The sequence below is a fragment of the Macaca nemestrina genome, chromosome 12 (genome assembly GCF_043159975.1).
Source record: "Macaca nemestrina isolate mMacNem1 chromosome 12, mMacNem.hap1, whole genome shotgun sequence".
Classification (NCBI taxonomy): Eukaryota; Metazoa; Chordata; class Mammalia; order Primates; family Cercopithecidae; genus Macaca; species Macaca nemestrina.
The window spans coordinates 115,976,487-116,002,505 of record NC_092136.1 but is presented as its reverse complement, the minus strand read 5'-3'; the positions used below and the strand labels follow the sequence as shown (position 1 = coordinate 116,002,505).

Below are 26,019 nucleotides of genomic sequence, written 5' to 3'. Positions count from 1 at the left end.
ATGTTAGACACTTTGTTGTAAATTAAAAGTGAGAGGTAGAATAGCCTTCCCTGGGTCACAGGGAGAAGGCATAACTGACCGCTGGTGTTGCCTGGGTGTAGGTGGGTTTGTAAAATCTTACTGGTACTGTGGCACAGAAGAGCAATCCCCAGGTAGCTTGACTGCCATTTCAGGGTAAAAGGGTCCCCGAGGGAAGTCCAGAACTGGAGAACTCATATAGCATGTCCCTCAAGCCAGGTACCCAGCCCATGAGAATTGGTCCTGAGGCTTCCCACAGCTCCTCCCACAGTCCCGTCTTTTTCTGTGAGAGGGGAAAGTAAGAGGCAGTAATTGTCATCTAGGATTAGTGGGTCTTGGTAGCCTGGAGTGGGGATCACATAGCCAAGAAGTGGTCACTTGTGGCCCTGGCCTCCACTCTACAGCCTTTCTCACCTCTCCATCAGTGCCCCAGGACTGCATGCTCAACCCTTCTTCCTTGCCTCCTTCCTCAGGTTCATTGTCCTTATCTGGCCTTCCCACTGCTTGGATTCTAGTTGGGTTCTGTAAAGGACCTTAGCCTCTTGATGAGTTGTCTTTGAGTGGCCCTGGGTAGCCCCCGTCCCGCTCTTCTTCCTCCTGAACACCCAAACTGCACACATATACATGATGTGGTTAAGGATCAGACTGTCCTGCATTTGACTCTCTGCTCTAACTCTGATTAGTATGTAACCTTGGATAAGTTCATCAACATTCACTTAAGAAATATTTACTGAGCATCTACTATGTGCCACATACTATTCTAGGTATAGACATGTAGTGATACAGTGTGTAGTATAGAACAGGCAGGTGCATGCTTGTGAAGGTGGTCAAGTAAGGCCTCTTTGAGTTGAAGACTGAATGATGAAAAAGAGGTAATATGGAGGAAGAACATTCTATTGAGACAGAGGAAACAACTAGTGCAAAGGCCCTGGGGCACAAAAAGGGCTGACACATTCAATAGATTTATAGGGTGTTGCTGTATGGAGAATGAATTGCAGGTCATCAAGAGTGGCAGTCGGGACACCAGGGAGAAGGCTACTGCAAAGGTCCAGGTGAGCAATGATGAAGGCTGGGATATATTATATCTGCTCTCTGAAACTTACTTTCCTTATTCACAAAATGAATATAACAAGAGTACCTAACTTACAGGGTGGCCATGGAGATTAAATGAGTCAGTATTTGGCATGCAATAAATGGTAACTATTAGCATTAATAAAAAGAGTAATAATCATAAGCGTGGGCTCAGCTCTGTGAGCCCTTACAGGAGAACTGAACCTCCAATTAAGCTGAGACTTTTCCATTCAGCAGGTCAGGGATGCTTCCGGTGAGTCAAAGACCAGATACCAGCTGCTCCTTCTGACTCGCTCATCCCAGGTTCTTAGTAAAGGGCATCACTGGATGCTCAATGTGGACGGAGGCAGCCACTGCACAGGGAGGAGGAACAGGTGGCCTTGGGAGGGAGGGCAGCATCTTCTCTGTGTTATGGAAGCAAGCAGGCTGAGGAGGGGGAAGGCCCAGGCATCCCATACTCGATATGTTCCTGACCCCGACCTGGGAGAAATTCTCACCTCATCCAGGAAGCCTTTGAGTTGAGAAGAAAGAATTGAACTAGTGGGGGAAGCAAGCCAGGGTAAAGAAGGCAAGGAGCCAGGCTCCCCTTTTTTCTGACTTTCCATAACCTAGGGACGGGATGTGTAGTAAATAGAGGAAGAGAGGGGGAAGGGGTGAGGGGAATCACTTCCCATCTTTTCGATGAGTGGATAAGCTGAAAGAAGCTGAAGCCCCCAAGAAGGATTTGGTTAGATGTCCGCAACTGTGCAAAGATAGCGGCTGGACCCTATGGCACATTTCTGCTCGAATAAACAGGATCTTCTCTCGCAGAAATCCTTCTCTTCCAAGTGGTATTGGGGGTGAGCCTGCTGAGAGGTTGAGAGGGCTCTGATGACCTCCAGCTCCTGCCCCCATCTGACTGTCCTAGTTGTCTGCAATGGTGGCAAAGCGAAATTTTATGAGCTCTTCAGTCCTCAGGTCCCATGGGCTTTTGCCTTGCTCCAGACCATCTCTGATACACACATATATCTTGAAAAGGAAAAGAAAGAGAGAGAAAAGCTATTTTATTTCATTGCCAAACCATCCACTTTAAATACCCTTTTTATTACAGTATCTGCATAGTAATACTAATAATAGATCTTGTTGGCAGCTCTAATGAGGCTGGAGAATATAAGGTTTCCAATAAAGTTAATTGTTGCCTTTAATATTCTCATACATTTATACATGGTAAATCTTTAAAGGAGAAAAAACACTTCATTTCATCCCTGTTAAGCAGCCGGTCCTAGACTGGATGGAGACCAACTATGGTAGAGACGTGGGCTGGGAGCTTGACTGTCGGAAAACTTGGATTATGATCTCCAAACTTCCTCCTACCAGGAAGAGCATGAGTTTTGAATCTGAGAACTCTGGGTTTCCAGGTTGGTTTTGTCACTTCTGACTTTGGAGCTAGGGCCAATCACTTAACCTCTCTGTCTCAGTTTTTCAGTCTCTGAGATGGGATTTATGATAAATGTATATAAAGCCCAGTATAGTGCTGGCATATATGTGGTGTTCCATACATGTGAACTATTATCATTATTTTAAGCTATTAAATACAGTTATTATTTTATCCACTTGCTATGTGTATCATTAATTGTGAAGTAAATCAGGGTAGTGCAGTCATTGTATTTGAAATTCAGAGCTAACTAAAAGATCTTTCTGTTAATCGGTTTCTTAAGGTTGCTTAGCAGTAAGCGATAGATCAGGGTTAGAAGCCGGGATTCTTGATCTCCAGTAACTTTGGATAATCAGAAATTATGAGGCAGCCCTGATCTCCATACCCCACCTCCCCCCAAGTCTAGAGCATACTTGACTACTTCTGCCTACCTTAAATCAGACCCATGTCTACTGCCTGGGCCCTGGACTAATTGTGATTAAAATGCCGGGCTGGAGGAGGGCTACTTGCCCCCATCTTGAGACAGACACTCGTGATTCCTGTCCAACCTCTCCCAGTAGTCATAAATTTTCTTTGTTTTGACTTCTACTTGGAGAAAATTTTGTAATTTTTACAGTCACAAAGCAAAAAAGAATATATGTTTCACCATTTATTGTATTAGCGATGTCATATATTTTTGACAGTTTCATCAAATTTCTGACATTTATAATTTTTTTTTCCCTGGGGGGTGGGTAGAAGGAGCCGGTTTCCCATGCCCCACCCACAGGATCCTGGAAAAGGAGAGCAACCTGAGATGCCCCAGGTTAGGGACAAGCCTGTGTGACCTTGTGTTTCAACAAATGGATCACAAACAATGCAGCCCGCAGCTCTCTGGCCTTCCCCACCCAGTCGGAGTTCTCCGCTCCACATCAACGCCTCTCCCGCTGGCAAGTGGTAAGAAATACTATGTGACAGGATGGTTGCCATGGCAACCCTCATTTCCAGTTAAACAACCGGGCACTGATGAAAGGAGTCTCTTTTGCTTTGGTTACAGGGTTTGCTGGGAAGGGTGTGGAGTGCGTTTCTTCCTCTCTTGTTTTTCCCTTTCTTACTCCTCACTTTCCTGTCTCCTTTTCAGGGATGAGAGAGAGGCACTAAAGGGCCAGGCACTGCCCAGGCCCTAGAGAATGGGGAGTGTCGTTTCAGGCTGGACCAGAGGCAGCCGGGCTGGGAGCTGGGGGCTGGCAGCTGGGGGTTGGGGGCTGGGGGCTGGGGTCTGAGCGGAGGTCGCACCTCCTGTCCTTGCAGCCATTGTTTTCCTCCCAGCACCACGTGCCTCAGGTCCCTGGTTCCCCTGCCCTTCCAAAGAGAGGACCTGTTGGGGGAAGAAATGGGCTGGCAGAGGACCCTGTGTCCCAACAGGTGGTTGGGTAATTAAGTGAGCTTTATGCATACAACACTGTTTTGCCCGATGTAATTGCAGTTTCCATATAAATAATTCACAGGAAATTATTAGAGTGAGGACATCGCCCGCCTCCTCATAATTTGCTTAACCGAAATAGGCTCTTTCATCATCTGCGTTGATTTGCCTTAAGACCATGCACTCAGCATCCTTCATAGGCCTGCTCCTCCGAAAACGAGAATGCAGAATTTAATTAAGTTATGCAAATTGGGCGTCCCCTGCCTGGGGAGAGGCAGAGTGTTTGCCCACATGGCTGTGGGGTGGTGCAGGGAAGAAGGGGGGGCATGGTGTGCCCCAGGTGCCCAAACAGTGGGCAGCTGCTTGGGAAGGAAGCCCGCCACACAGAAAAATCGCAGCACCCCAATGGAGAGTTTAAGAGCTATACTCCTTGAATGGGGTAGAACAGTCAGAGCTTGAACTCTGGGGCCTGCCTCCTGGCTTATTCGCTGTATAACTTTGGGCAAATTACTTAACCTCACTAAACCTCAGCTTCCTTCTCTGTAAAATGAGGCTCATAAAGGCACCCATCTCCTGGGGTTGAGGTGAAGGTTACATGAGAGGGTCTCATTAATACGGTTCTGGCCATAGGGCTTCATAAGCATCTGCTATTACTGTTATTATTATTACTGTTACTATTATTATGATTGTTGTTGTTTCCATTGTGATTGTTCTCTTTAAATACATAAGGATCTCAGCTATAGCTTCCATTGCTCTTGATGGGAATATCTGCCTGAGTCTATCCTGGCCTGCCACAGGGAGGGTTAAATTTACGACATTCTCCCTAGATTATCCCATGATTTTTGGAGGAAATTGTCAAGTTATAGGGAAAAACCATGCATTTTGGAGCCAGACAGATCAAGATTGAAATCCCAGTTCTCCTGCTTGCATAGTGTGTGGTCTTGGGCAAGTTATTTTACCTTCATGAGCCTTGAGGGCCCCATGGATAAGATAGCAGTGGTGTTCTTGCTTCTCTTGGAATTTGTGAGGATTAGAAAGAATGTCTGCAAAGCACCAGGCACATGCCTGCCACATAGTTTGTGCTCAACAAATGGTCAAATGAATTTGAATCTAGGCAGGGCCTGCCTTAGGCTCCTCACTCTCTACCCTTCCTTTTTCTTAGTGGTGGTTCTTCCTCCACATCCCTCCTGGCGTCATTTCACTCGTACTTTTATTTTAAAGGATCAAAGGATTCAATAAACATCCACCCTGAGGTATAAGTGACTGATGAGCTTATACTTCCTGAGGGGATTGTCATTTTCTTGAGGGGACAAAATACCTAATTTTTCTTAAACCAAAGGTTTGGTGCTCTAATGGGGGCATTCTATAAGCCTGTCATAAAGCAGAGGGGTGCTCCAAAAATCTCTTCTGGAAAGTGATAGGTTACTCATAAGGGAAGCTCTGAGTCTAGGAACCACCCCCCACCTGCCCCCGATGGCTAGTGCCTCTCATGGATTCTCTCTTTCGCTGGGATTTAAGATTTGTTATGCAGTTAGTTGCTTAATTCATTTAACAAATATTTCCTGAGCACCTGCTGTATGCCAGGCACTGTGCAAATCACTGGGTTAACAGCAGTAAGCAAAACAGACATAGTTCCTGCCGTAATTGAACTTAAAAGCCAGTGGGAGTGACAGTTATGAAACAAATGTTAGCATTTCTAAATATAAATAGAATTACCCATTCTATAAGAGTATGAAGAAAATGAACAGGGGGCAATAAGAGTGAATAGAAAGTGGCTGAATTCAAATGGTGGGTGGATGGGTAATGGAGGTATCTCTGCAAGAGAAGGAAGAGGAGGACTAAGCTAGGAGAATAGTGAGAGGAAGGACATTACTGGCAGAGGGAAGTGTGTGTTCAAAGGCTCGGAGGCAGGAGAAAGACTGGTGCCTTTGAGGAACTGGAACAATACAGCAACTGGAGTGACTAAAGGGAAAAGAGGTGTTTGGTGAGGCCAGGCACAGTGGCTCATGCCTGCAATCCCAGCACTTTGGGAGGCCAAGGTGGGGTGGATCACCTGAGGTCAGGAGTTCGAGACCAGCCTGGCCAACATGGTGAAATCCTGTCTCTTCTAAAAATACAAAAATTAGCTGGGCATAGGGGCGCGTGCCTATAATCCTAGCTACTAGGGAGGCTGAGTCAGGAGAATCACTTGAACCTGGAAGGCAAATGTTATAGTGAGCTGAGATCATAGCATTGCACTCCAGCCTAGGTGACAAGAGCAAAACTCTGTCTCAAAAAAAGAAAAAAAAAGAGGTGTTTGGTGAAATAGGCAGAGGTCAGGAGTGGGAGGTCTTAGGGCAATAGGGAAATGCAGATCCCAGGGTCCCAATCAAAACGGCAGATCAAACTGGAGGCCCTTCAATAGCTAGGCCTTGAGTCCCAAAGAGGCCCCTTGACTCATCTTGGAGGAAGAAAAAAGCCGACTGCCAGCAGGAGAGATTGGGGAGACTTTTGGACTCAGTGTCAGAAAAGCCAGTTTGGTTCTGGCTCTGCTAATTGTTCTTTATGAAATTAACTGCTCTGAGCCTTAATGGCCTCGCCTGTAATGGAGTGCATTGTGTATTTCCCACTGGCCTCTCCTGAGCCACTTTTGAGCCTTCTCTGGCCTGCTCTGGGCACCAGGAGGTTGATTTGTATGGACTGCCTCAATGGGCTCCCTTTCCCTCTGGCTTGGCTAATGGGAAGTAGGAGAGGAATGAGGTTAAGATACGGACTTCCCTTGCTCTCACCCTACTGAGCAGTGGGTTGTCTGCATCTCTCTGTAAAAGGCCACTACCTCAGTTTCACGTTCACCTCCTGTAGCCACTGAGTCTGGGTGCTGGTAGCTGCTTTCCACAAGCTCCTAGCCTAGGAGTGGCAGTGTCTCCTTCAAACTGCTGGTCCCACAGTGCTGCACCATCCCTTGTCACTTCCTCTTACCCCTGCCCACATCTTTGACAAGAGTCACCACAGTGAGCATGATGGGTAATTTTCTATGCCAACTTGCCTGGACCACAGACATTTGGTCAAATATTATCCTAAGTATCTCTGAGAGTGTTTCTGGGGGAGATTAACATCTGAATCAGCGAACTTGAAAAGAAGGCTGCCCTCTTTAATGTGGTTGGGCCTCATCCAATCAGTTGAAGACCTGAATAAACCAGAACAGCTGAGTAAGAGGTCACCTCTCCTGCCTAACTGCCTCGAGCTGGAACAAGCCCTTTGCCCTTTGACTGCAGCGTAACACCATCAACTCTCCTGGGTCTCTAGCCTGCCAGCTGCAGATATTGGGACTTGTCATCCTCCATAATTGCACGTACCAATCCTTTAATAAACACCTCTCTCTGTCTCTGTCTTTCTCTTTATACATATATGTGTGTGTGTGTGTGTGTGTGTGTGTGTGTGTGTATGTCTATAGTCCTGTGTCACTTAACAACGGAGTTGCCTTCTGAGACATGCATTGTTAGGCAATTTTGTCATTGTGCATATATCATAGAGTGTACTTACACAAACCTAGATTGTTTACCCTATTGTATACCTAGGTTATATGGTATTCTCTGTTGCTCCTAGTCTACAAACTTGTACAACATGTTACTGTACTGAGTACTGCAGGTAGTTGTAACACAATGCTAATTATTTGTGTATCTAAGCATAGAAAAGGTACACTAAAAGTACAGTATAAAATATCCATTATAATCTTATGGAATGACTGTCATATATGTAGTCAATTGTTGACTGAAACATTGTTACGCAACATATGACTATATATATGTGGCCATATATAGAGTTATATATATATAGTCATATATATAGAGTTATGTCTATATCTATATATGCAATTGGTTCTGTTTCTTTGACCAATACAGTGTTTGACAAACATTTGCTGACTATTGCATACGACTTTATCATCTCTCAGGTCCCTGCCAGCTCTCACACATCAATTTAAGAAACAGACTGTAGAGGGGTACAGGGTAGCAGGTAGGAGGTACAGGGAAGCTGTGGCTGTCCTGGGGCTGGCCCAAGCCCCAGTGTCCCTTCATCTTCACTCTTTCTCTTCCTTCACCATCCCCAGGCTGTGACTGGGAAGGTAGAATATGAGAAGGGAAGAGACGAAACAATCTTCCCTACTGCTCCTGTATCTCTTCATGGATCCCTTTACCTTTTAAGTTTTATTAAAATATAATTGACATACAATATACTGATCATATTTAAACTATACTATTTGATGAGTTTTGACATATGTATATTTGAGATAATGAACATATCTATCAATTCCAAAAGTTTCTTTGTGCCCCTTTAAATCCCTCTCTCCTGCATCCCCCACCCCCAGTCCCTAGGCAACCACTGATCTGCTTTCTGTCACTATAGATTCATTTGCATTTCCTACAATTATATAAATGGAAGCTACAATATGCACACATTTTGTCTGCCTTCTTTCACTCAGCATAATTATTTTGAGATCCATCTGTGTTGTAGTGTATATCAATAGTTCATTTCTTTTCATTTCTGATAGTATTTCATTATATGAATATACCGAGTTTGTCTGTTCTCCAATTGATGGACATTTGGGATGTTTTCACTTTTTGGCTGTTACAAATAATGCTTCTGTGAGCATTTGTGTAGAAGTTTTGGCATGGGTATACAATTACACTTCTCTTGGGTAAGTACCTAAGAGAAGAATGACTGGATCATATAGTAGGTGGTTAAATTTTTGAGAAACTGCCATGCTGCTTTCAAAATTAGTTGCACCACTTTACATTCTCCCAGCAGTGTATAAGAATTCCAATTGCTTCACATTTTTGGCAACACTTGGTATGTTCAGGCTTCTTAATTTTAGCCATTTTAATAGGAGTACAGGGGTATGTCATTGTGGCTTTAATTTGCATTTCCCTAATAAGTAATAATGTTGAGTTTCTTTTCATATGTTTCTTTGCTTTCTGTATATTTTCTTTGGTGAAGGCAAATCTTTTGTCTATTTCTAAATAACATTGTTTATGTTCTTATTATTTATTTTTGAAGATATTTATATATTATAGATATGAATCTTGCACCAAATATATGGTTTGGAAATATTTTTGCTCAGTCTGTGGCTTGTCTTTTTATTCTCTTAACAGTGTCTTTGAAGAGCAATTTTAAATTTTGATAAAGTTCCATTTACAAGTTTGTTCTTTTATGCAGTTATATCTAAGAAGGCTTTACCTAACCCAAGGTTATAAAGATTTTCTCTTATGCCTTCTTCTAGAAGTGTAAAAGTTTGAGGTTTTATATTTAGGTCTATTACCCTTTTGAGTTGATTTTTGTACGTGGTGCATGGAATGGATCAAAATATGTAGTTTTGCATGTGAATATACAATTGTTCTAATACCATTAGTTGAAAAGATTTAAACTTCTTCCCCTGAATTGCTTTTACAAGCTTGTCAAAACTTAGCTATCTGTATATATGTTTGTGTCTATTTCTGGCCTCTAATCTGTTACAATGATCTTTACACGAATATCTCACTATTCTGATTACTACAACTTTACAACTCTTGAAAACAGATAATGCTAATCCTCTAACTTTGCTCTTCTTTTTCAAAGTTGTGTTGTCTATTTCAGGTTCTTTGCATTTCTAGAAATATTTTAGAATTAGTTTAAAACTTTCTACTAGAAAGCATGCTGAGATGTTAAATGGGATGGCATTGAATCTATTGATGAATTTGCAAGGAAATGACATTTTACTTTTAACAATTTTGAGCCTTCCAATTCATGAGCATAGTATGTATATTTCTATTTATTTGGGTGTCTAAAAATGTATTTAAGCAATATTTTAGGGTCTTTGGTATACATGTCTTTCACAACTTTTGCAAATCTTGCCCTAAATATTTTATATTTTCTGATGTTCTCGTAAATAATATTGTTTTCTCAATTTTTATTTTTGATTTATTGTTAGTATATTAAAATTTAATTTTTGTATATTTATCTTGTGTCTTTCAACCTTAATAAATGCATTTGTTAGTTCTAGTGGCTTTTCATAGATTTCATTGGATTTTCTACATAAACAATCATGCTGGCTGTACATGAAGAAACTTTTTCTCCTTTTTCAATCTTGATCCCTTTTATTTTATTTTATTTTTTCCTATTCTCATTACACTGGCTAGAACCTTCAGCACAATGTTGAATGGAAGAGAACATCCTTTCGCTGTTCTTGGTCTTGGTGATGTGTGTGTACGAAAGCATTAATCTTTTTTATAGATATCCTTTATCACGTTGAGGAAGCTGCTTCTATTCTTATTTTGCTGTGAATTTTCATCCTGAATGAATGTTGGATTTTGTTACATTCTTTATTTGCATCAATTAAATCATACAGCTTTTCTTCAAAATGTGTTTCTATGGTGAATTACATTAAAACACATATTAAATTTTAGATGTTAAACCAACTTCCACTTAGTCATAATTATTACCTTTTAAATATATTGTTGAATTCAACTTTCCAAAAATTTGTTTAAAATTTGTTTAATCTGTGATATTGATCTGAAGATTTCTTTTCTTGTAATATCTTTGTCTGATTTTGGTAACTGGGTAACATTGACCTTATAGAGTGAGTTGAGAAGTATATTCTCCTCTTCAATTATCTAGAAGAAGGTATAAAATTTGTATTATTTTTCTTTAAATATTTGGTGGAAATCACCAATGAACCTATCTGGTACTGAATTTTTATTTGTCAGAAGATTCTAACTACAAGTTCAATTTTTTGAATAGATTGAAATTCAGATTATCTCTTTCTTCTTCTTCTTCTTCTTTGTCTTCATCTTCATCTTCTTCTCCTCCTTCTCCTTCTTCTTTGTTTTTTTTTTTTTTTTTTTGGTGGATTCTTGCTCTGTCATCCAGGCTGGAGTGCAGTGGCGCAATCTTGGCTCACTGCAACCTCCACCTCCTGGGTTCAAGCAATTATCTGCCTCAGCCTCCCGAGTAGCTGGGATTACAGGCCCCCACCACCATGCCCAGATAATTTTTGTATTTTCAGTAGAGACAGAGTTTCGCCATCTTGGCAAGGCTGATCTTGGACTCCTAACCTCGTGATCCACCCGCCTTGGCCTCCCAAAGTGCTGAGATTACAGGTGTGAGCCACCATGCCCAGACAACCTATTTCTTCTTTAGTGAGAGTTGGTAATTTGAATTTTTTAGTTTATCAATTTTATCTAAATTCCTAAATTTATTTGCATGTATTGGCATATTGTTTATAATATGCCTTCATTACTCTGTAACAAGTGTGGAATTTGTACAGTTGCAATGTCTCTCATTATTTATATTGTTAATCTGTCTAATCTCTAGTTTTATTAATCAGCCTGGTTAAATTTTATCAATTTTATTGATGTTCTTAAATAAGCAGATCTTGATTTTATTGATTCTCTCTACCATTTTTCTGTTTTCTATTTCATTGATTTCTAATTTTTATTAATAGTTTTTTTCTACTGCTTACTTTGGGTTGAATGTACTCTTTGTTTTTAAGTTTCTTAAGGTGAAAGCTAAGTTCTCTGATTAGATACTTTCCTTTTTCCTTCTTTCCTAATGTAGACATTTATTGCTGTAAATATTATACCTTCCCCCTCCACTACCACCAAGTATTGCTTTAATAGCTTCCCACAGTTTGGTTAGATTGTGTTTTACTTTTATTCAGTTCAAAATATTTTCTAATTTCCTTCTTAAGTTACCTGTAACTCACAGGTTATGTAGAAGTATGTTATTTAGTTTATAAATATTTGGGGGACATTCTAGAGATATTTCTGTTATTAATTTTTAATTTAATCCAATTAAATTGATAACACATATTTTGTATGACTTGAACTCCTTTATATTTATTGATATTTGTTTGTGGTACAGAATACATTCCATCTTATGAAACAATCTTGCACTTGAAAAAAATTGCCTTCTGCTATTGTTGGGTAGAGTGTTCTATAGCGTTAATTGGGTCAATTTGTTTGATAATGCTTCTCAAATATTCTATACCTTTTGTGACTTTCTGTCTACTTTTTCTTTTCCTTTCTTTCTTTGCTTTTTTTTTTTTTTTTTTTTTTTTTTTTTTTTTGAGATGGAGTCTCGCTCTGTCACCCAGGCTGGATTGAAGTGGTGCGATCTCGGTTTACTGCAACCTCTGCCTCCTGGGTTCAAGTGATTCTCCTGCCTCAGCCTCTGGAGTAGCTGGGATTATGGGCGTGTACCACCACGCCCGGCGAATTTTTTGTATCTTTAGTAGAGACGGGGTTTCACCGTGTTAGCCAGGATGGTCTCCATCTCCTGACCTTGTGATCCGCCCGCCTCAGCCTCCCAAAGTGCTGGGATTACGGGTGTAAGCCACAGGGCCTGGCCCTTCTGTCTACTTTTTCCTTCAAATACTGAGAAAGAAATATTTGAATCTTTGACTATAATTATGGATATGCCCAGTACTTCTTGTAGTTTTATCAGTATTTGCTTTATGTCACTTGAAACTTTGTTATTTGGTACATAAACATTTAGGATTATTAGGTTATCTTAATGAATTGACCTGCTTTCCATTATGAAATAAACTTAAAGGATAATAGCCCTGGTAATATTTTTTGCACTGAAATTTACTTTGTCTAATATAATACAATCACTCCAGCTTTCGTTCTTTTTCACAGCTTTATAGAGACATGTTATACAGGATAAATTCACACACTTCAAGTGTACAATTCAATATTTAATATATTTACAGAGTTGTGTAGCCATTGCCATTATCTAATATTAGGACATTTTCATTATCCCCCAAAGACACCTAGTACTCATCTAGTAGCCACCCATATTCACTTCTCTTCCCACCCTCAGCCTTAGGCAACCATTATATAATTTGCCTATTTGGGACATTTCATATACCTAGAATCATACAATATATGGTCTTTGTATTTGGGGTTTTAAACATTGTTTTTTAATTAAAATTTTTATTTTGATATAATTGTAGATTCGCATGTATTTGTAAGAAATAGTACAGACAGATCACAGGTACCCTTTAACCAGTTTCCCCCAGTGATAATATCTTGCAAAACATTAGTACACTATCACAATCAGGCTGTGTACATTGATATAATCAACATACAGAAATTTTCATCACCAAAAGGATACTTTGTGTTGCCCTTTTGTGGCCATGTCCAACCCTATCCCCACCTCACCTTAACCTTTGGCAACCACAAATCTCTTCTCCATTTCAATAATTCTATCATTTCAATAATATTATATGAACGAAATTATGCAATGTGTAACCTTTTATGATTAGAATTTTTTTCACTCACCGTAATTCTTTGGAGATACATGCAGGTTGTTGCATGTAGGAATAGTCTTGTTTTTTAAAAATTCCAGAGTAATATTCTATGATACAGATGTACCACCGTTTAACTATATAACCATTGAGGGACATCTTGGTTCATTCTGATTTGGGGCTATTATGAATAAGGTTGCTATACACATTCATGTATAGGTTTTTGTGTGAGCATAACTCTTCATTTCTCTGCGATAAATACTCAGAAGGTCCAGTTGCTGGGTTGTGTGGTAATTGTCAGTTGGTTTTTCAAAAAACTGCTAAAGAGCTTTCCTGAGTGTTGGTACCTTTTTATATACACACTGATAATGTACAAGTGATCTCATATTTCTACATTCTCATCAGCATTTGATGTTGTATTAGTCCATTTGCATTAATGTAAAGGAATACCAAAGATTGGGTAATTTATAAAGAAAAGAGGTTTAATTGGTTGTCTGTTCTGCAGAGTGTACAGGAAGTGTGATATCAGCATCTGCATCTGCTGAGGGCCTCAGGAAGCTTACAGTCATGGCAGAAGGGGAAGGGCAGGAAGTCCCAGGCTTTTAAACAACCAGATCTCTCATGAGCTAATAGAGTGAGAACTCACTTATGCTCAAGGAGATGGTATTAAATCATTCATATGGGGTCCACCCCCATGATCCAATCACATCCCACCAGATTCTACCTCCAACATTGGGAATCACATTTCAACATGAGATCTGGAGGGTCGGACATTCAAATCATATGGAATTTTGTCATTATTTTAAAAATTTAATCCATTTTGATGGATATGTAGTGATATTTCACTGTAGTTTTAATTTGCATTTCCCCAAAGATTAATGATGTTGATTATCTTTTCTCGTGTTTAATTTCTATCTGTATATCACCATTGGTGAAATGTCTCTCTAGGTCTTTTGCCCATTTGCTAATTGAGTTTTTGTTTTTTTTACTATTGAGCTCTTTGAGTTCTTTATATATTCTAAATGTAGTCCTTTATTGCGTATGTGGTTTGCAAATATTTTCTCTCACTTTGTAGCTTGTCTTAACTTTTCACAAGATCTTTTACAGAGCAAAAGTTTTTGATTTTCATGAAATTTAGTTTGTCATTTTTTTTCTTTTCTAATCTTGCTCTGATATCAGGTCTGAGAACTATTTTCCTAGCTCTAGGTTTTCTCCTATTTTTTTCTAAATGTCTTACGGTTTTACATTTTACAGTTAATTCTCTGATCCATTTAGGTTGCTTTTTGTATAGATGTGAGATTTAGGTTGAGTTTCTTTTCTTTTGTCTATGGATGTCCAATTGCTCCAACACAATTTGTTGAAAAGGCAAATTTTCTTCCATTGAATTGCTTTTGCACTTTTGTCATAAATCAATTTGACATATTTGTGTGGGTTTGTTTCTGGATTCTCTATTCTGTTCCATTTATCTTTGTGTCTATCTCTCTTCCAATACGACACAGTCTTGATTATTGTAGCTATGTAAGTCTTAAAATCAAGTAGGCTTATTCCTTCCACTTTATTTTTTTTTTCAAAATTATTTCAGCTATTCTAGTTTCTTAACATTTCCACATAAATTTTACAATAATCTTATTGATATCTACAAAAATATGGCTAGGATTTTGATAGGAATTTATACCATTAAAACTGTATATTAATTTGGGGAGAATTAACATCTTTACTCATCTTTGTCGAGTCTTCCAATCCATGAACACCGATGTCTCACCATGTATTCAGATCTTATTGAGTTCTTTCATCAACATTGTGTAGCTTTTGGCATACAAGCACCATACATGTATTGTTAGATTTACATCTAAGAATTTTTTTTCATGAGTGATTGTAAATGATATTTTAAATTTTGATTTCTATGTGTTCATTTCTAGAATATAGAAATATTCTTGATTTGTGTATGTTTATCTTGTGTCCTACTACCTTGCTGAACTTATTAGTTCTAGAAGTTTTTTGTAAATTCCTTGAGATTTCTATGTAGGCAATCATGTCATCTACAAATATGGGCAGTTTTCTTTCTTTCTTTTCCAACTGTGTGCATTTTATTTCCTTTTCTTGCCTTATTACACTGGCTAGAACATCTAGCACTTTGTTAAATAAGAGTAGTGAGAGTAGATAGTCTTCCCTTGTATAGGGAGAAAGCATTCAGTAGCATATCATTTAGTATAGTGGTAGCTGGTTAGCTGTAGGGTTTTTTGTATTCTTTATCTAGTTGAAGAAGTTCTCTATTCCTATTTCTCAGAGTTTTTATTATGAAAGGACATTGAATTTTGTCATATGCTTTTTCTGCATTGATTAACATGATCATATGACTTCTTTAGCCTGTTAATATGGTAGATTACACTGATTAATTTCTGACTATAGAACCAATCTCGCATTTCCACTTGATCATGGTGCATAATTATTTTAATATGTGGTTGAATTTTATCTGCTAATATTTTTAAAGGAATTTTGTGTTTATATTCTTAGGAAATGTTGGTCTATAATTTTCTTTTTTGTACCATCTTGATCTGCTTTGGTATCTCAGTAATTGCATAAAATGTATTAAAAAGTGTTGTCTCCTTTTCTGTTTTCTGAATGAGATTGTGTAAATTAATGTTAATTCTATTTGACAAAATTCTCCAGTGAAACCATTTAGGCCTGAAGATTTTTTAGAAAACTTTTTATTATAAGTTCAATTTTATTAATAATTATGGGGCTATTCAAAAGATCTATTTTGTATTAGATGAGTGTGGTACTCTGTAATTTCCTAGAAATTGGTTCATTTTGTATAAGTTATAACATGTATGTGTGGAGAGTTGTTTACAGCATTTCCTTATTATATTTTTAATGTTTTCAGAGTTTGCAGTGGAATCCTCTGTTTCATTCCTATTATAGGTGATATGTGTCTTTTATACTTTGTTAGTCTTGGTAGAAATTTGTTGCTTATATTGATCTTTCCAAATAAACCAGTTACTCATTTTGTTATTCTGCTTTTAATTTCCTTTATTTCTCCTCTTATCTTTACTATTTTTTTCCCTCTGTTTTCTTTAAGTTTAATTTGTGCTTCCTTTTTTAGGTTCTTGAGGTGGAAACTTAGGTTATTAATTTAAGACTTTTCTTCTTTTCTAATGTATGTATTTAGTGCTGTAAGTTTCCCTACCAACAGTGCTTTAGCTACGTCTCACAAATTTTATCTTATATTTTTATTTTTACCCAGTTTAACAGACTTTTTAAAGATCTCACTTGAGACTTCCTCTTTGACTCACAGATTATTTAGAAATGTCTTATTTGTTTCCAAATGTGTAGTGCTTTTTATATTTCTGTACACACACACACACCACACACACCCAGATTACCTATATCTATATCTATGTGTATGTCTATATCTATTAATCATCTATCTACATAAAATATCAGATAAAGTATACTTCAGAGCAAAGTATATGTATGTGTATCTGTGTATGTACATGTGTATATTTATATTTTTGATATATACCAGTTTAAATATTTGTCTGTTTCTGTTATTGATTTTTAATTTGATTTCATTGTGGTCAGAGATCACAGTTTGTGCAACATGAATTATTTTAAATTTGTTGAGGTTTTTTTTTGTGACCCAGGACATGGTCTATTTTCATATATGTTCTATGGACACATGGAAAGGATATATATTCTGCTGTTGTTGGGTGGAGTGTCCTATAAATACCAATTAGATCCTGTTGTTTGATGTTGTTGTTTAGTTTTCCTATATTCTTGCTGGTTTTCTAGCTATTGTTCTACTGATTGCTGAGAATGGAATGTTGAAGTCCTCAAATACAGTGAAATATAATACTGTTTTTTCCCATTTCTCCTTCTAGCACTACTAGTTTGGCTTCATGTTTTTTTGTTGTTGTTGTTTGTTTGCTCTTTTGTTTGGGTCATACCCTTTCAGGATTGCTATATGTCTTCTCAGTAAACTAATTCTGCTATCACTACATAATGCCTCTTTATGTCTCTGGTAATATTCTTTGCTCTGAAATATACTTTATCTAATATTAAATAGCTCCTTTCTTAGCCAAGTGTGGTGGGACACATCTATAGTCTCAGCTACTTGAGAAGCTAAGGCAGGAGGATCCTTGAACCCAAGAGTATGAGGCTGCAGGCGGTACACCCAGGTGGCACAATTACAGCCTGAGTAAGAGTAAAACCCCGTCTCTAAAAAATAACCAAAACCAAAATATAGCTGCTTCTGCTTTCAATGGATTGTTTGTTTATATATCATTTTTCATTCCTTTACTTTCAATTGCCATATAATTATATTTAAAATGAGTTTCTTGAAGATAGCACATAGTTAGGTCCTGTTTTTTAATCCATTTTTTTGTGTGCTTATATACCATTTGTATTTAATGTGATTATTAATATGTCAAGGTTTAAGTGTGCTACTTTATTTTTATTTTCTGTTTGGTCTCTTTGTTTTTTCTTGCCCTGTTTTCCTTTTCCTGCTTTCATTTGGATGACTTGAATTTTTTTTTGAGAATTCTACTTTTATTTATTAACAGTGTTTTTAGTGTATCTGTTTGCATAGCTTTTCAAGTGATTGTTCTAGGTATTGTATCATCTATACATAACATAGTTCCTACTGATATTGAAATGGGAAAAGTTCCCTTGTCCTCCTCACAAGGCGTGAGACAGGGGGTGTGGCTCGCTTCTTCAGGGCCCTGCTGCTCAAACCTCTAGGGGAGCATATAGATGGGCAGACTGTGGGGCTCCGACCCTACAGCAGTGTCTGGGGGTGGATGTTTACAGCTCCTGAAGACCCAGGGGGCATGTGCTACTGTATGCTCTTTTAGTTTTGCCATCTGTAGGTGGCTTGTGTTAATCAGCTCAGTTAGGCCCTCTACTTTGTCGCAAGGACACAGGGTTTTCTGTATCCCGGGTTCTTGCCTTGGTGCACTTGAAGAATCGGATCACACTTGGGCTTGGAGAATGAGTGCAAGGTTTTATTGAGTAGAGGCAGCTCTCAGCAGATGGGGGAAGCCAGAAAGGGATGGAGTGGGAAGGTTTTCCCCTGCGGTCGGGCCACTCAGTGGCCTGGGCTCTCCCTACGACTGCCCCTTGATATCCTCTTAACGTTCAGCCGCTTGCGTCTTCTTCCACTGATGTGTTCCTCTTGATGTCCAACCACCTGTGTGTTCCTCCACTGATGTGCTCCTCTTCACATCCAGCCACCTGTGTGTCTGCCTGCTAGGGTGTTTGGGGTTTTTATAGGCACAGGATGGGGGTGTGGCAGGCCAGGCTGGTCTTGGGAAATGCACCATTTGGACAGGACAACAAAAATGCCTGTTCTCACCTAGGTCCGTGGGCACAGGCCCGGGGATGGAGCCCTAGCCAGGGTCCATGCCCCTCCCTTCCCCACTTCCGTATCATTTAAAGGAGCCATGCCCTTCCCTTTCCAGCACTTGTGTATCATTTCCCCTCTCTGAAGGGGTACATCTAGCTACTGTTAGAATATGGGTTAGCTGCTTCCTGCTGACAGAGGATGTTGTTTCGGGGAAAATGGCAGTCAGATTCCTCTCAGAAGTCTATCTAAGGGTTCCCAGCAAGAGGGAGCCATTGTCTGAGGCTCTGGTTGCCTGGCCTTTTGGAGTTTGATGGCTTCTAGGTGTGCGAGAAAAAAACAAGTTTTATAAGGTTAAGTATGCATGGGTTAAGCGTGTGTATTATACAAGAAATAATTTAGTGCCAAAGGTTACAGAGATAATAAGTGAAATATAGTAACAACCACATTGTACCCTGAGCTGTTTCACCCTGGTGAAAGGAATTAAACCTTTTATGGGAGCAGATAAACGTTAGAAGAGAGATGACTCTTCTTGCCATATCCTTAGATATTAACAGTTGTACCCTGGGAATTCTGGGGTTTGTGGGCTTTGCTCAGTGACCATTAAAGCTTTTGCCTCTTTCCTGTATTTCCTTTCTCTTTCCTGGGCCTCTTGTCTTTGTTATAAAACACCGAGGTGGCCACTTTCAGGAGGTCCTCCAATGTACTATCTGGTCCCAGGGCCTGTTCTTCAACTTCCTCCTGATGTCAGGAGCTGCCTGAGTAATAAGTTTATCCTCTAGGATTCATTGTCCCTCAACTGAAACAGGAGATGGAAAGGTGTGCTTTACCAAGGCCTCTCTTAGCCTTTCCAGGAAAGCAGAGGGATTGTCATCCAATCCCTGGTCGATCATGTACAACGTAGTATAATTCAGAGACCAGGTCTTAGTCCTGTGTAAGTCCTCCACCTGAAAGTGTCTCCTTTTCCAGGCTTCCGTCTCACCACTGGGATCCCACTTAGGGTCATTTACTGGTACTGCTTCTGTTCCAGTTGGATAATATTTGCCCCTTTCCCTGATGCTATATGTGATGCAAAGCTCATCCCCAAATCTCTCTGCTGCTTGCAGAGCAGCCTGTTTCTCATTGTCCATCAGGGTCTGATTCAAAACTAACATAACATCTCTCTAGGACATTTCATATATTTGAGTGAAATTCTGGAAAGCCTCTACATATCAGGGTCATCTGAAAACTTGCCAAGATCCCTCTTAATTTGCTTTAAGTTCTGTAGGGAGAAGGGGACCTGGACCTTACTGGTCCCAAATTCACTGGTCATCTGTTGGAGGGGCAAGAGTGAGACTGGGGCTTGTTTAGGGTGAGGATTTCTAGGATGGAGCAAGTGAGAGGCTGAAGCTGGATAGGGAGGTCAGGGAGGACCTGGAGGAGCAGGGCTGGAGGGAGTTGGCTCCTTTGCTGGGGGTGCCTTTGGAACTTGCATCTTTAATTCCCTGGGCTTACCCTTTGCAGCCTTCCCTGAGATGGCAAACAGGAGGGCTGAATCCATCCTACATTGTTGGGAAAGGTCTGGATTGCCTTGCAAGGTATAGAAAGCCTGCACATATGGGGCCTCAGACCATCTATCCTCACATCTACAGACAAGTTCCAACTGCCAGATGGTATCAAAATGAATGGTTCCTTCCTGTAAATCAGAAAGCCCTTCATGTAAATCATGATTTGGCCAAACCTTTGTGCGGAGGACTATGAGGTGCTTTTCCTCCAGATTCGGAGGGTCAAAGTAGTCCTAGATACACTCCAGAACAATGATTCTAGATACACTCCAGAACAATGATTCTAGATACACTCCAGAACAATGATTCTAGATACACTCCAGAACAATGATTCTAGATACACTCCAGAACAATGATTCTAGATACACTCCAGAACAATGATTCTAGATACACTCCAGAGGAGTATAGCTGGGAATGGTGAAGAGAACTGGTTGCCCATTCTGAAAGACAGGGAATAGAGGCATCCCTCATCTCCTTCCTTCTTTCAGCAAAAATTCAGGCTGTGATGGAGAGAGAAAGTGAGCATCCTCCCTTCACTCTCCACTTCTTGTGCCTGAGTCCTGGAGACCTTGCCAGGTGCCAGACCTGGGTACCAATGTGGTATGTACCCATGAAGCAGGGAAATTCTGGAGAATAGGAGTTTAACCGCCCTCAGGTCCCCTGGGCCTGTTTATGCCATGAAGCATGCTCCTTCCGTTGGGGGGAGGGGAGTCAGTCGTCAGGAATTGGTCCTGCCCACTTACATTGTGCTTGTTGCCTGGCTTTGGATCCCGCAGACCTGATTTTTCTTTCTAGGGCCTCAGCCTGAAGCTTATAATCGAGTTTGGGGCTGAAAAGATATTTTAGAGGCTGTTTGTGTCTGTTTAGAGTGTCTCAAATGTGCCCTGCTGAATTTGCAGTTCTCAGCCAGCAGGGATTGTTCCTCTGTTAACTTCTCTATCAGAGACAGAACTGGGAGGGGGAACCCTCTCACTTAGAAAAGGAAAAAAAAAAAAAAAAGATAAAAACAGTTAAAGGGGCAAAAAAGCTCCCGGACTAGCCCCGAATTGAAACGGGAAAAGTTCCCTTGTTCCCTGACAGGGTGTGCGATGGGGGTGTGGCTCACTTCTTCAGTGCCCCGCTGCTCAAACCTCTAGCGGAGGATGCGAATGAGCAGGCTGTGGGGCTCTGACCCCAGTGCAGTGTCTAGGGGTGAATGTTGACAGCCGAAGCCCTAGTGGGTGTGTGTTACAGGGTGCTCTTTTAGCTTTGTGGTCTGTAGGCAGCTTGTGTTAGTCAGCTCATTTAGACTCCTGCCTTATTGAAAGGACAGAGGGCTTTTTGTATCCCAGGATTATTGCCTTGGTGTACCGGAAGAACTGGATCACACATGGGCTTGGAGAATGACTGCAAGGTTTTTTTGAGTGGAAGTAGCTCTCAGCAGATGGAGGAAGCCAGAAGGGAGATGGCTTTCCCCTGGAGTCAGGCTGCTCGGCAGCCCGGGCTCTCCTCCTACTGCCCCAGACAAACTCTGCCTGGTTCTGCAGGTCGGAGGCCTGCTGGAGTCCCAGTGCCTGTCGGTATGTTCTGTCCAGCTGCCTGTGTGTTCCCGCGCTGATTTGCTCCTCTCAACGTCCAGCCAGCTGTCTGTCTGCCTGCTAGGGTCTTGGAGTTTTTATAGGCACAGGATGGGGGCGTGGCAGGCCAGGGTGGAAATGCACCATTTGGGCAGGAAAACAAAAATGCCTGTCCTCACCAAGGTCCATGGGCACAGGCCAGGAGGTGGAGCCCTAGCCAGGGACCACGCCTTCCTCTACCCAGCACTTCCCTTCTCGGTTCCGGTTCCGTATCATTTAAGAGGATCATGCCCTTCCCCTCCCAGCACTTTCCTTCCCCTGTTCTGTATCATTATGCTACCAGTTTCAGTGAAGTATAGAAAACTTAACTCTCTTTACACTTCATCTTTCCCTATTTGTACAATAATTACCTCATATAGTTCTCCTACATTTATTCAGAACATCAAGCAATATAATAATTTTTGCTTCAACTGTTAAACGTAATTTAGAACACAAGAGAAGGAAAGCCCATTGAATTAATCTATGTTTTTGCTTACTGTGTTCCTTTTTTATTTCCTGATATTCCAAGGTTCCTTCATTTTATCATTTCTTTTCTGTTTAGAGGGCTTCCTTTAGTCGCTGTTTTAGGTCTGCTGGCTGGGCACGGTGACTCATTCCTGTAATCCCAGCACTTTGGGAGGCTGAGGCAGGCAGATCACCTGAGGTCAGGAGTTCAAGACCAGCCTGACCATCATGGAGAAACCCCATCACTACTAAAAATACAAAATTAGTTGGGCGTGATGGCACATGCCTGTAGTCCCAGCTACTCTGGAGGCTGAGGCAGGAGAATTACTTGAACCTGGGAGGTGGAGGTTGCAGTGCGCCGAGATCGAGCCATTGCACTCCAGCCTGGGCAATAAGAGCGAAACTCTGTCTCAACAAACAAACAAACAAACAAACAAATCCGAGGTTTTCTTAGTTTTATTTTTTCTTAAAATACCTTTATTTCCTTTTCAAGCCCGAAAGATGATTTTGCCAGATATAGGGTATATATTGCTGGGCAATAGGATTTGGAGGATGGTGAAAATACATTTCACCCAGCACTTGAAACATATTATGCAATTTCCATCTGGCCTGCATGGTTTCTGATAAAAAACAAAACAAAACAAACAAACAAAAAACCTTGCTATAATTTGAATTGTTTCTCTACCATAGGTAAGGTGACATTTTCTTTGACTGCTTTCAATAATTTTCCTTTGTCTTTACTTTTCAGAAGTTTAATTATGGTGTGTCTTGGCATGAATTTCTTTTTTTTTTTTTTTGGATTTTCTCAGCTTCTTGAGTCTATAGGTTTATGTCTGCTGACAAATTTGACAAGTTTTCAGTCATTATTTCTCGGAGTGTTTTTTCACCCTTCCCACCTCTACTTCTGAGACTCTGATAATACAAATATTAGATCTGTTGTTATAGTTCCACAAGTCTCTAAGGCTCTGTTTATTTTTTTCAGTCTATTTTATTGAGTATATTTTTTGTAATTCAGTTTTATCATCTTATCAGAGAAACCTTTATTTATTTATTTATTTGTTTATTTATTTATTTATTTTTGAGACAGAGTCTCACTCTGTCACCCAGGCTGGAGTGCAGTGGTGCGATCTCAGCTCACTGCAACCTCCGCCACCCAGGTTCAAGCAATTCTCCTGCTTCAGTCTCCCGAGTAGCTGGTACTACTTGGTGCATACTGCTATGCCCAGCTAATTTGTTGTATTTTAGTAGAGATGGGGTTTCACCATGTTGCCCATGCTGGTCTTGAGCTCCTGAGTTCAGGCAATCCGCCCGCCTTGGCCTCCCAAAGTGCTAGGATTACAGGCATGAGTCACTGTTCCAGGCTATTTTATTTTTTATTGTTTACTTTAGGATTTCTGATACCCTTACGTCACCATAGGTTACTTTTAAAGGCCATTACACCACTTAAAATACAGTATAAGAACCTAACAACAGTATACTTCCACTTTGTCCTTCTACTTTTTGTACCATTATTGTCACACATTTTACCTATGTTATAAATCCTATACTTGATCACTATTATTTTTGTTTAGTCAATTACTGCATAAAGATATTTAAACAATAAGAAAATACTCACATATCTACCTACATAGTTATTATTTCTGATGGTTTTCATTTCTTTGTGCAGATCCACATTTCCTTCTGATATCAGTTTCCTTCCACCTAAAGCCTGTCCTTGCATATTTCTTGTAGTGTGGATCTGCTACTCACAAATTATTTTAGCTTCTTTATGTCTAATAAGTCTTTATAGTGCCTTTGCTTTTGAAAGATATTTTTTCTAGGTACAGAATCTGGGTTCAACATTTTTTCTTTCAGTACTTTAATGATGTTGCTCCAGTCTTCTCACTTGCCTTGTTTCTAGAGAGAAATCTACTGTCATCCTTATCTTTGCTCCTTTGTACATAAAATAACTTTTTTTTTCTGACTGCTATTGATTTTTCTCTTTGTCACTGATTGTGAGCAGTTTGATTTTGATGTGACTTGCTGCCATTTAAAAAAATGTTTCTTACACTTGGGGTTCATTGAGCTTCTTGGATCTGTCAATGTATAGTTTTTATCAAATTTGGAAAATTGTCCGTTGTTCAGATATGTTTTTCTGCTTCTTTTCCCAGAGACACCAATTACACATATATTAGGGTATTGGAAGTTGTCCCACAGCTTACTGATGCTCTGTACATCAAAACAGTTACCTTTTCTTTCTGTGTTTCATTTTGGTTTGTTTTTATTGCTATGGCTTCAAGTTCTCTAATCTTCTCTTTTGCAATGTCTAATCTGCCATCAATCGTATTTTGTGTATGTTTCAATGTACTTACTGAAATTTTTAAATCTACTTCAATTTAAATCTTTTATTTTGGAACTTCTACATCTCTGTTTAGTTTTTCAACATATAAAAGACAGTGATAATAACTGGCTTAATATTGTATGCTAATTCTGATATCCGTGTTAGTTCTGAGTTGACTCTAGTGGATTGCTTTTGCTCCTCCTTATGGGTTGTGTTTTCCTGATCTTTTGCATTCAGAGTTTTATTGGATTCCAGGTTAAGAATTTTTCCTGTTGACTATTGGATATTTTTGTATCTATTCCTAGTTACTTCATCTTGGCTAGAAGAGGAGGTCCCACTTTATCCTTTGAGATGCCACCAGCAGTTGGGCCTTCAGGAGGGGCAGAGCTGGGCATTAGGCATCTTCTCAGGTTACAGTAGGGGAGTGTGTTGGGCTGGTCCTCTGAGGATGCTCAGGGTTTATTCTGCAGTGCTGCAAGATGGCTTGCTCCCTCCCAGAATTCTCTTTCTCTGTCACACTCCATTGTCAGGACCATATTTTCTATGGCATAATGGCATCTTGTTTGGGGGATAAGGAAAGCAAAGAAACTTGAACTGATCTGCTCTATTTGCCTTAATTAATGACAGAGGCAAGAACCATTATTTTCTTCTTTACCAAATGTATTTTGCTCTCTTCTTTCTTCATACTTTTGTTCTTTTATAATGTTTATGCACTGATAATTGCATAATAAATAAGATAGGTAAATTTTTATAATCTCCTGCAGCTTATTTTGTAGTGAAGTCTGAATAGATGTCCACGTTCTAATCCCCAGAACCTATTAATTTGCTACCTCACATGGCCAAAGGGACTTTATAGATGCAATTGAGAATTGTGAGATGGTGACATTATTCTCGATTGTCCAGGTGGGCCCAGTGTAATCACAAGGGTACTTATAAGAGGGAGGCCAGAAGCAGAGGTAGAGGTGATGCAACAATGGAAGCAAGGGGCAGAGTTGGTTGTGGGGGGTGGCGGTTTAAAGATGCTGTACTGTTGGCTTGACGATAGAGGATGGGACCATGAGCCAAGGAATGTAGGCAGCATCTAGAAGGTGGAAAAGGCAAGGAAACAAATATTCCCTAGCACTCCCGGAAGGATTATAGGCCTTGATTTTGGCACAACAAAATTGGTTTCAGACTTCTGATCTTCAAGACCCCAATGTAATACATTTATGTTGTTTTAAACCACTAAGTTTATGGTAATTTGTTATAGCAACAATAGAAAACCAATATGGAGTCAAATATTAAACAAATAAATAGCTAATAAATTACAGGTAGTGCTTATTGCTGCAGAGAAAATCAATAGAGTATGAATGATGCAGTCATTGAGAATAATGGGTGTATCTGACAGTGCTGAGGGGACCCAGTTTGGATTGAGTGGTCAGGAAAGGACTTTCTGCAGAGGTGACTAATCTGTGTCCTGAAGGACGAAAGAAGCCAGATATGTTAAGCTCCCTTCTCTTTCTTTTCTGGTCCAGTTCAAACTCCCTACTTTCATTCTTGCCAAAAACACTAGAATAAGAGATAATACAATTTCAGTTTGCTTTTAACCTA

The 26,019-nt window shown here is 39.9% G+C and overlaps 1 long non-coding RNA gene across 1 annotated transcript in view; it reads left to right on the top strand.

Annotated features, from left to right (window-relative positions):
* Positions 1-26,019, top strand: part of LOC105476451 (uncharacterized) — a 588,325-nt gene that overhangs the window by 513,968 nt on the left and 48,338 nt on the right. The window lies entirely within an intron of this gene.